The following is a 12,165-nucleotide window of genomic DNA, read 5'->3' on the forward strand; positions in this document are numbered from 1 at the left end:
ACCCTCTCCTACCTCGAGAGGGGTTTGGTTATAGTTGAACTATGACGTATTGTTCATTAGAGGGATGAGTGGTACTTGAGTTAGATGTAACTACAGGAGCAAAACGATAATTTTGGCCTAGTTGTTCTTATGAGCAATTTTTTAAGGGCCATCGCGTTGTTGACTAGTTATATCCAACAGACACATAAATATATATGTAGTGCGAAGAGTGCAGCTGTCGATCTTTAGTGGAATGCCCGACGGTTAATGGATGTTGAATAATATAATTAAAGGAGTTTAATTAATTATTCAAGTACCATTGGAGCTTCAAGCTAGAGGTCCATAAGGTTCTCTCTGTAGCTCTACATAGATTAAATGAGGATCGATTTTGGATTAATTTGAATTGTTCAAATTAATTGAAGTAATTAATTATTTGTGATATAATTAATTTAATTTAATTGTATATGATATAATTACTATAACATATTTGATACATTATAAAGTTTATTTGAGAGGAAATAAATATTTGAATATGATTCAAATATTAATGATGTGAATTGAATTCATATAATTAAATTTAATATAAATAGGATTTATATAAATATTTTTGTCAAGAGAATTAAATACAATATTAAACCAAGGTTATATGTTATATATGATATAACATATAATTATATTATATGTATATATATAATACAAAAGGCTCTAATTGGTGGTGTCCAAATTAGGGTTTTGAGTTTGTGACCATTTTGGCTTATGTTTTTTTTATCATGATTGTTCCAGATCGAAGAGGATTCACGTGAAGAAAAAGATCTTCAAATGTTAGTTCCTCTTTATCTCTCTTTTCTCTTTTACATATTAGCACGCTGTAATTAATTTAAATTCATAATGTTTTGTATGATTCTGTAAAATTGTAACGTTCTTTAAAATTAGAATTTGGGACTGATTCTCGTTTCTGCTCAAGGACCTTCATCAGTTCCTTCAATATTAATTGTATCTTATAAATAAATTGTTGTTAATTAATTTGAACAATTATATTAATTAAATTAAAATTATTTTTTTAAATTTTGAATTTTGTTTAGGGAGGGAAATAACTTCCCTCTCCTATTCTCCCTCATCTCATGTAATATGAATGGGTAGTTGGGATTGATTTTTCTTCTTCTTCATTTTGACAGAGAAGAGTGTGGTGACATTACAAAAAGATCTCTAAGAAAATCTCCCAATCTCTCTTCTCCTCTATTATCCTTTTCGTCTCCAAAATCATAGAGCCCGCAAACTCCTGTGCTTTTCATCCCAGAGAATACAAAAAGCTCTAATTGGTGGTGTCCAAATTAGGGTTTTGAGTTTGTGACTATTTTGCTTACATTTTTTTATCACGATTGTTCCAGTTCGAAGAGGATTCACTTGAGGAAAAAGATCTTCAAAGGTTAGTTCCTCTTTATCTCTCTTTTCTTTTTTTCATATTAGCATGTTGTAATTAATGTAAATGCATAATGTTTTTATATGATTCTGTAAAATTGTAACGTTCTCTAAAATTGGGATTTGGGACCGATTCTCGTTTCCGCTCAAGGACCTTCATCGGTTCCTTCAATATTAATTGTATATTATACAATAAATTGTCTTTAACTAATTTGAACAATTCAAATTAAACCAAAATTAACTTGTTTCTCTTTAGTTCTCATTGAGCTAATAAGAGGACCTTATGGACCTACAAATTGAAGCTCCAATGATACAAGATTAATTGATTAAACTCGTTAATCAAATTAATCAACATTCATTAACTGTCGATCACTCCACCAAAGACCAACAACTGCACTATTCACCCTGTAGGTATATGTCTGTGTCCATTTGATATAACCAATTAACATTACGTTGACCCCTCACAAATTGTTCATAAGTACAACTAGGTCAAAATTACCGTTTACCCCTGTAGTTACATCTAACTCCTTAAATACCATCGATTCTTCTGATGAACAATTAGTCATAGTCCCAATATAACTAGACCTGTCTCTGGCCAATGAAAGGGTGAGGGTCCTAATTGTTCAAGACTCGGGATCAGCCCTTAAGGGAGCAATTCATCTACACACCTTAATAAAGAGAATGAGTGAATTCCATCTTGTGTAGTTGAGTTCCCAGCTTACCGCTCATACATATCCCCAAAATGGTAGACATATTGAGTCGACGAATCTAGCCACTCTCACCCATACAAATCAAATGACTAGGATTAAGGTTATATTTCCTATGGTCATCCTGGTGAAGCGTAAGTCTCTTTTAGCAATAGTGTTATAAAGAAAGACTCAACATTTTGTGGTCCAGTCTTATACAAACTCTTTGTGTAGGATACCCCGTTCACATGTCTCCACATGAATGATCATGATCAGATCATTTGTAACACTTTACAATAATTGTAACATTTACAAAGCATACTGTATCAGTAGTGTTATCAGGATAAGACACCCAACCTTATCCATATACTACAGAAAATTTAGGTTATTACTTAAACATGATCCACCTGTATGTCTACCACATACATGTTTAAGTTAAATAAAATAACCTTAGATTTTTCTTAATGGATTATTGCATATAAAAGAATCAACCATTGATTCAAATAACATACAACTACGAGGCTTTAGGGCATACATCCTAATAATCTTCTGCTTATACTAAAGTTGGGGAAACATAAGCTAGCGAAACGTGTATCCTAGGGCATACTCTATACTCTACATGCTCTCCCACTTGCCTTAGCACACTAGAGATATGTCTCATCGTCCTAGACAGTCTAGGAGGTCCTCTCACACTTTAGCCTAGAGAATCCTTTTATATAATACAAACTGTTATATCAACAAGAACCATCTGACCACCAAGATGTTTCTCACATTTTGTGTTTTCCTACAACTTGGTGCTTACATATGTCCTCCGACTCAGTCCTTGCACCATATTATCTCATAAAGTGGATAAACTAAGTTATATCTGAAATATCTTTCAAATATCCAAGGATATACATGACTGTGCAAAACATTGTTTCACAAGCAAAATATTGCTTCATCGTCCAATCTACAACAACTAGGATAAAACATGGATTTCTCTAAATCCATTATAAAATAGTGTACCCGTAAAAGATAAAATCTTAGACTTTATAAACCAACGATCATCATTCGTAGGTTTTAATTTTCAAAACTCAATGGTCATGCCATCAATTTTACCGATTTAACTAATCAATTGTATATTAAACGCAAATGAAGTCTCATGTGAAATTTATATCTCCTAAATATTTGAGGTGTCTTAGGAAACTTTTCCCTTAGACATATCAACTTCATTGTAGAATGGTTCAATACCATGCCATCTGAAGTATTTGTGTCGAACAGTAAACAACTACTTTGTAAACGTAAGATGCGTGAGACAAATTTAACATCATGTCCTAAATATCTTAATGTGGATTTTTAATATACAAGAATGCTTCAAATCAATTATTTGAAATTGTAAACAGTCAAACTTTCATACTAATTTCCATTCATAATGAACAAATATCAATATAAAATAGATAAATACTCATATTTCATTTTCTTGCCTGTATAAGAACATCGTCATAGTTCAAAGTCACTGGTTATGATACTATATCAAACCCTTATTCTCAAAGATCCCAATTTTGAACTTTATTTCTCAAATGTACATCACAATTTTGCATACCTTTTGCAATCCAATCTTTGAAAAAATTCTCTTGAAATTGTATAGATGCATTGAACTCCTTTTCATAAAAGAAGTTATTCATTTTTATATATCTCATATGCAACTACGAATCAAATAATGCATAAAGACTCTATTATAGAAACTAGTTAGAAATTGACTTAAAGTTCATTTTCACCCGACAGTTCTAGCGTTGGTTTTCATTTGATACTAAGAGTCTTACTTTGAAGATCGCTATCTCCAAGTACTACACTTTTAAGTTTCTTTTTTTTTGCCCCCTGTAAATTCATTCATATCCTTTGAGTTTGACCCCATAAAAAAAATCTACAAAAAATGACTGAGATTAAGTACCTACTTTATCTCAAATTTATGACTTTAACAAAATTTCTCTTTGTCAACTCCCTTCAATTCTTGTCATCCAAAATGACAACTTTTATTTCCAATAAGTCATTGTTGGGGTTGATACCCTAAATCTCGTAGGGTCTTATAGTTTGTAATTGTATTGTACAAACATTTTTTATGTAATAAAATATATAATGTTTTATTTCAAAATTAGTTGCATTCATTACAAACCAATAAACTAACATTCAAGGTTATCTTGTAGCTTAAACATGTATGTAGAGACATACGAGTGGATCATGTTTAAGTGATAACCTAAATGGTTTGTAGTAGATGGATAAGGCGGGATACCTTATCCTTGTGACGCTACGAGTATGACCCGCTTTATAGATATTACAGTTATTGTAAAGTGCTACAAATGATCTGATCCTAATCATCCATGTGGAGATATGTGAGCGGGGATATTCTATACAAAGAAGTTTATATAAGACCGGGCCACGAAATGTTTAGTCTCTTTATATAAAGTCGTTCACAATAGAGACTTACATTTCACCAGGATGACCATAGATAACATGACCTGAATCCCGAGTGAGTTGTGAACTCCTGCCTATGAAGGCGGTCATTTGATTTGTATAGGTGAGAGTGGTTAGATCACTGACTTAACAAGCCTACCATTTTGGGGGATTCGTCTGATTGAGGAGCTAAGAGCACAACTACACAAGAAGAAATTCACTCCTTCCCCAATGTCGAGACAAGTAGATAAATTGCTCTTTTAAGGGCTGATTCCGGGGCTTGAACAATGTGGCGCCACATCCTCTCCTAGCCCAAGAGGAGTTTGGTCATAGTTATATTGTGATTTTTTTGTTCATTAGAGGGACCATTGGTACTTAAGGAGTTAGATGTAACTATAGGGGTAAAACGGTAATTTTGGTCAAATTGTACTTACGAGCATTTGTGAAGGGTCATTGTATCGTTGATTGGTTATATCCAATGGACACAGAAATATATCTGTAGTGCGAAGAGTGCAACTGTCGGTCTTTAGTGGAGTGCCCGACAGTTAACGGTTGGTGAATAATTTAATTAAAGAGTTTAATTAATTATTCATGTGCTGTTGGAGCTTCAAGCTACAGATCCGTGAGGTCACCTCAGTAGCTCAACGGGATTTTACGAGAATCATTTTTTGGATTAATTTGACCTGTTCTAATTAATTGAGGGAATTAATTATATATGAAATAATTAATTAAATTTTAATTATATATGATATAATTAATTAAAATTTAACTATATTTGATATAATTACTATAAGATACATTATAATATTAAGTATTTATATGAGAGAAATTAAATATATGAATATGATTCAAATATTGATTATGTGAATTGGATTCATATAATTAAATTTAATATAAATGAGATTTATATTAAATATCGTTTGTTAAGAGAATTAAACTATACGTTATATATTATCTTTGATATAACATATAGTTTAATATATATTATATAATAAAGTAGTTATATTATATATATATATATATATATATTAAGGTTTATTATTAAAATTAATTTTAATTTTTGAAAAAAGAGTTTTAGGGAAGGAGTTGTAACTCCCTCTCCCTTTTTCTCTCCACAATATGCATGAGTGGGGATGACTTCAATCTTCTTCTTCTTAAAAGAAAAAACACATAAAGGTTCCGTGAAAAAAAAAAACATATCCTTCCTTCTCCTCCTCTCTTCTAGGAAAATCAATTTCCCTTTCAACCAAAATAGCTAGAGCCCACTCTTCTTGGGTTTTCATCCCCGAGAATAACATAGTAGCCATTGTGGTAGTGCTTAATTTGAGATCAAGGAAATTCAATTGATGAATCGTTCTTCAAATGTAAGGGTTTTGAACCCATTTTATTTTTCAGTAATTGTTAAAAGAATGATGTATTATTTGTTAAATGTATATTTTTGTTGTTTTACTGTAAAATTTTCATTCTATGAAAATTTGGAAAATTGGGACGATCCGCTTCTGCTTATGGTCTCTTCACAGGGTTCCATCAATCATAACGAAGGTTGAGTCATCACATAGCTCTCCCACTATTGTAAGATTTATAAGTTTTCATCTTATCATCTCATATGACAACGAAAGACTTCAAGTAAGCATTTGCAAAGGTTGAGTTATCTCATAACTCTCACACTACGATGAATACTTATCTGTTGACAATTACACATTAATGTACAAATGAAAATAAATGATTAACAATATTTGTTAATTATTATGCGGTTTTACTTGAAATTCATCAATATAACTTGACCCTTTTGTAGGTCTGCAACCTTTAACTTTCTAAATGAATAAATATTTGTCACACAAATACATCATTTTATTTTTAGACTTTCCAAAAGGCCATTTATCAACTTCTCAAGGACTGCCATATCTAGGTATATTTTTGAACACTTACTTCATCAAGGGTTTATATTCACACAAGTTTAACTTACTCAAAAACTGAAATGTCATAAACTAGTTTTACAACACTTCTATAATCCAACATTGTTTTGAAAACATTTTGGAGGATATAACGTTCAAAATTTTCAATCTTCATTGCTTATCCTCAGTGGAGCCAGGCATGGGTGTAATTTTAAAAGACATGTTTAACAAAGTACTTAAAATATACTAAATTCAACAAGGCCATATTTCTCCTGCTATAGTACAATTTCATCCAAATTGTATTTAATACTCGAAGTTGAGATTTCATCTCTGTTGGGGTTGATGCCCTAAATCTCGTGGATCCTGCAGTTTGTAATTGTAGCGTATAAATGATTTATTTATTTAATAAAATATGAGATATTTTAGTCGACATTTAGTAGCATTAACCCACAAATCCAATAAATTAACATTCAAGGTTATCTTCTGTAGCTTAAACATGTATGTAGAGACATACAAGTGAATTATATTTAAGTGATAATCTAAATGGTATGTAGTAGAGGGATAAGACTGGATACCTTATCTTGGTGACACTACAAATACGGACCGCTTTGTAGATGCTACAATTGTTGTAAAGTGCTACACATGATTTGATCCTAATCATTCATGTGGAGACATGTGAGCATGGGTGTTCTATACAAAAGGGTTTGTATAAGACCGGACCATGAAATGAATAGCCTCTTTATATAACGCCGTTAATAGTAGAGACTTACATTTCACCAGAATGACCATGTTGTATTGGTACTTAAGGCTATAGAGGTAACCTAGGGGTAAAACTGTAATTTGACCCAACTGATGTTATGAATACTCGTGAAGGACTAACTTACTGTTATTGGTCGATATCTGTGATCACAGAAATATATCTATAGTGAAAAGAATGCAACTGTGGGTCTATAATGAAGTGTACCCACAGTTAACGAATATTGATTAACTTGATTAATGAGTTTAGCCAATTAATCTCATATCGTTGAAGCTTCTGATCTATAGGTCCATTAGGTCTCACTGGTAGCTCATTAAGGGTATTGAGGTAATTAAAGTAATTTGAAATGTTCAAATTTACTAAGGGAAAGAATATAACGTATGGTGATACATTATAATTAATTAAACTTTATAATATAAATTTATTTTTAATTTGATTCAAAATTAATTTATGGGAGAACTAAATATTTGAGGGAGTTCGAATATTAAATTTAATATGAATAGAATTCATATCAAAACTATAGGTTAACATTAATACGTATTAGATATACATTAAAACTATAGGTAATATGAGAGAAAAATAATTGAATGTGATTCAATTATGAGATGATGATATTTAATTTAATCTAATTAATTGGAGAATTAATTAATTATTAAATTAAATTAAATTAAATTTGATTTAATCAAATTAATTGCATTAAAACTATAGGTTATGAGAGAGGGATGTATTAGAATATGATTGTAATGCATATTTAATTAAATACGAGATATTTAATTATTATTAGTTAACTTGATTAATAATAATTATTTGATTTATTTAAATAAATTAAATTTGAATAAATTTGTTTTTCTAAATTAAATGAATTTATTATTGTTTAATTAAATAAATTAAATTTGTTTTAATTCAATTAATTAAATAAATAAATAATGAATTTAAATAAAAAATAGTTATAACAAACTCCATAACATGGGAGTTATATGGGAGTGGGAGAGAGATCTTCTTCTATCTCCATTCTCTCTCAAAATAGCTCTTTCACTATTAAATAATTGTTTTTTTCTCTTTGGCCCTCGTCTTTGAGATTTTTCAGCGTAGAAAATTCCCACAAAGGATCTCACCTCCTTCTATCTCACTAGTCCAAGGAAAATACTAATAAAACCATTTTGGTGGTGTTCACTTATTTTTGGAGGAGAGGAATCAAGATCGTAGGTCCAAAAAGTTGGTGAAACCCTCTAGAGTCGTTGAGAGTAAAAGTTTCTAGATTTTATTTTCTTTGTTAATTTGTTATCAAAATCTAAAAATGGTATGAAATTTTATCTGACACTTAGGATTTAACCCAGTATAAACCACCATACGTTCAAAATGCAGTGTTTAAATCCCACAAAAACTTTGTAGTTAAGTTAGAAAACTAATTTCAAAGACGACTTGGCTTTAATACCAATTGAAGTGTTTCAGAATACCCATACAATGAAAGGGAACAATCACTTGTCTTTGAAATACATCTTACAGAAACTTAAATTAATAGAGCAAACGAAAAACAACAATAAATATACATATCTTAAGCATGCTTTTAAGAAAATAGTGAGGAATAAGGGAATAAATCAAACTTACCCTTGAAAATTCCATCTTCTCGCTTCCTCTTCGGTGTTCATGAACAGTGAAAATCTCCTCCTCCTTCATCACAAACACATTAGCAAACACTTTGCTTCTTGGACACCACCAAGGAAGTCTTCCTTATTATTCTTAAGGAGAGAACCAAGGAAGAATGGTGAGCTTGCCTATAGACTTTGGTAAGGAAAGAAGAAGAGAGATCTTGAGAGATAATTTTTCATAGATGAATATTATAGAGGAAGTGATCTTACCGAGAGAACCATTCTCCTCCTTCTCTATTTCACGTAAAAAACCAATTCATTTATTTTTCTCCTTTGCCACTCATTTAACAGAGAGAATGGAGTTAAAAAAATAACTCCTTCAATAACTCCCAAGGAGTTATACTTAATTTGAATTTCAAAAATTCAAAAATTCATTATATTACATTAATATAATTAAATACCATATATCATATCTTATATAATATCTAACATATAATTTATAAATCTCTCATATAACTATAGTATTAATATGAGTCATATTCATATTAACTTTAATCATATTATTTGAATCATATAACAATTCAAATTAAAACAAAATTAATTTGAATCATATCCAAATAACAATTTCTTTCATTAAACTATATAAATTTAATATGAATCATATTCACATTGATTTTAACATACAGTTTTTATACAAATATCATTCATATAATAAATACTTGAGTCATATTCAAATACTTATCTCTGAGTCCGTTAGATATAACTAATCAACAATGCGTTGACCCTTCATAAATTGCTCGTAAGTACAGTTGGATCAAAATTATCGTTTTACCCTTGTAGCTACATCTAACTCCTTAAGTACCACTGATCCCTCTAATGAAAAATTAGTCGTAGTCTCACTATAACTAGACTCGTCTTTAGCCAATGAGAAGGTGAGGGCCCACATTGATCAAGATCCGGAATCAGCCCTTAAGGGAGCAATTCATCTACTTGCCCTAACAAAGAGAATGAGTGAATTTCATCTTGTGTAGTTGAGTTTCTAGCTCCCCACTCAGACGTATCTCCAAAATGGTAGGCATATTAAGTCGGTGAATCTGGCCATTCTCACCCATATAAACCAAAGGATCGCCCTCATAGGTAGGAGTTCACAACTCACTCAGGATTGAGGTCAACCTATTGTTATCCTGATGAAATGTAAGTCTCTTCTAGCAACAGTGTTATAAAGAAAGACTCAACATTTTGTGGTCCGATTTTATACAAACTTTTTGGATATGATACCCCCGCTCACATGTCTCCACATGAATGATCAGGATCAGATCATTTGTAATACTTTGCAACAATTATAACATTTACAAAGTGAGCCGTATCAGTAGTGTTACTAGGATAAGGCACCCAACTTTATCCACATACTATAGACCATTTAGGTTACTACTTAACTAAGATCCACCTGTTTGTTTACCACATACATGTTTAAATTACATAAAATAACCTTGGATGTTTTTTAATGGATTGTTTAGGGTTGATAAAAATCCCCGCGGGATCAGTGTCCTCGTAGGTACAACCCTGATCGGGGTGGGGATTCCCGATTTGACTGGGGATGGTGTCAAACCGGGGATCCAAAATGGGTCCCTGAACCGGGGACGAGGTAGGATGGGGAGGGTATCCTCGCTCATCCCCGTCCTCGACCCACCCCAAATAATTTTTAAATTTTTTAATATATATATATATATATATATACTTTTATATTTATTTATTTTTGTTTTTGTTTTGTTTTTGTTTTTTTTTAAAAAAATTCATTTCATAATATAATTAACTTTTAACTTTTTATTAAATTTTAAAAGAAATAAATGGTAAAATATTTTTTTTTATTAATTTAAATAAATGAAACAATAACTATATCAACTTGTTATCTAAAATAGTGTATCACTTCAATATAAATATAAAAATTTATTGATTTTAAATAAAAAGTAATTAAAAATAAAAAATGATAGACAAGGAATTTTTTCCCGTGGGGACCCAATCCCCGATCGAGGATTCCCTGACCCCGATCCTGATCTCGACTCCTCAAAACGGGGAATGGGGCAGAGATGGGGATGAGAAGTGCATCTTCGACCCCGCCTCACCCCGCCCCGTTACCAACCTCACATATAAAATAATCAACCATTGATTCAAACTAATATATTACTACGAGGTTTTAGGGTATACATCCCACAAAATATAAGTTATTATATTATATAAATCGAATTAAAATGTAAAAATAGTTGTAGAAGTAGTTGTAAGAGATTTATCATCTCATTTAATATTATGAATGACCTTTTTTCTATATATACACAATTTCCTTACTTTAAACTTTGTCGAGATTCGATTGAGTAGGAAAAATTAATTTTAAAAGAAAGTATTTCAATTAAAAAACACCAATGTGTCTAATTGAAGGAAATCCAACATGAGGATTTTCTTGAGCAGCGGAAGGTGTTGGGATTGGTGTCCTAATTCTCCCGAAGTCTCGTAGTTTGTAATCTATACACATTGTTATGAATAAAATAAGAATTATTTTATTTGTCATTTACTCATATCCAATATACAAAGCTCCATGGTTATTGGATGTAAACTTAAGCATGCATATGAGATATACAAGTGGATCATGCCTTAAGTGATAACTTAAACATGCATATGAGATATACAAGTGGATCATGCCTTAAGTGATAACCTAAAAAGGTCTGCAGTATAAGGATTAAGGAGGGATACTTGATCCTGGTGACACTACAGATATGACCCGCTTTGTAGAGGTTTGCAAGTGTTGTGAACTACTATAGATGGTAGATCCTGACCATTCATGTGGAGACATGCGAGCGGGGGTGTCCTATATAAAAAGTTTGTATAAGACCGGACCACGAGATGACTAGCCTATTTATATAACGCCGTTAATACTTGAGATTTACATCTCACCTAAACGACCATAGGTGACATGATCTCAATCTTGATTGTGTTTGGGAACTCTTGCCTTTGAGGGCGATCCTTTGATTAGTATAGGTGAGAGTGCCAGATTACCAACTTAACAAGCCTACCTTTTCGGGGATTTGTCTGATTCGAAAGCTAGGAACTCAGTTACATAAGATGGAATTCACTTCTTCCCGAAGGAGGGGTAAGTAGATAGATTGTTACCTTGAGAACTGATTCCGGGTCTTGAACATAGTGGCCACAACTTCTCTTTGGAAGAGAGGACTCAGTCATAATAGGATTCAGTCATAATATGTTCATTAGAGGGATCAATGGTACTTAAGGAGTTAGATGTAACTACAGGGGCATAATGGTTATTAGCCCAGCTGTACTTATGAGCGATCTGTGAAGGGTTATCATACTGTTGATTGGTTGATATAGACACATAATATATCTGTAGTAAGGAAAGTTCA

This window comes from Benincasa hispida, chromosome 6 (assembly GCF_027475165.1).
Source record: "Benincasa hispida cultivar pf3 chromosome 6, pf3_genome.v1.1, whole genome shotgun sequence".
In the NCBI taxonomy this organism is placed as follows: domain Eukaryota; kingdom Viridiplantae; phylum Streptophyta; class Magnoliopsida; order Cucurbitales; family Cucurbitaceae; genus Benincasa; species Benincasa hispida.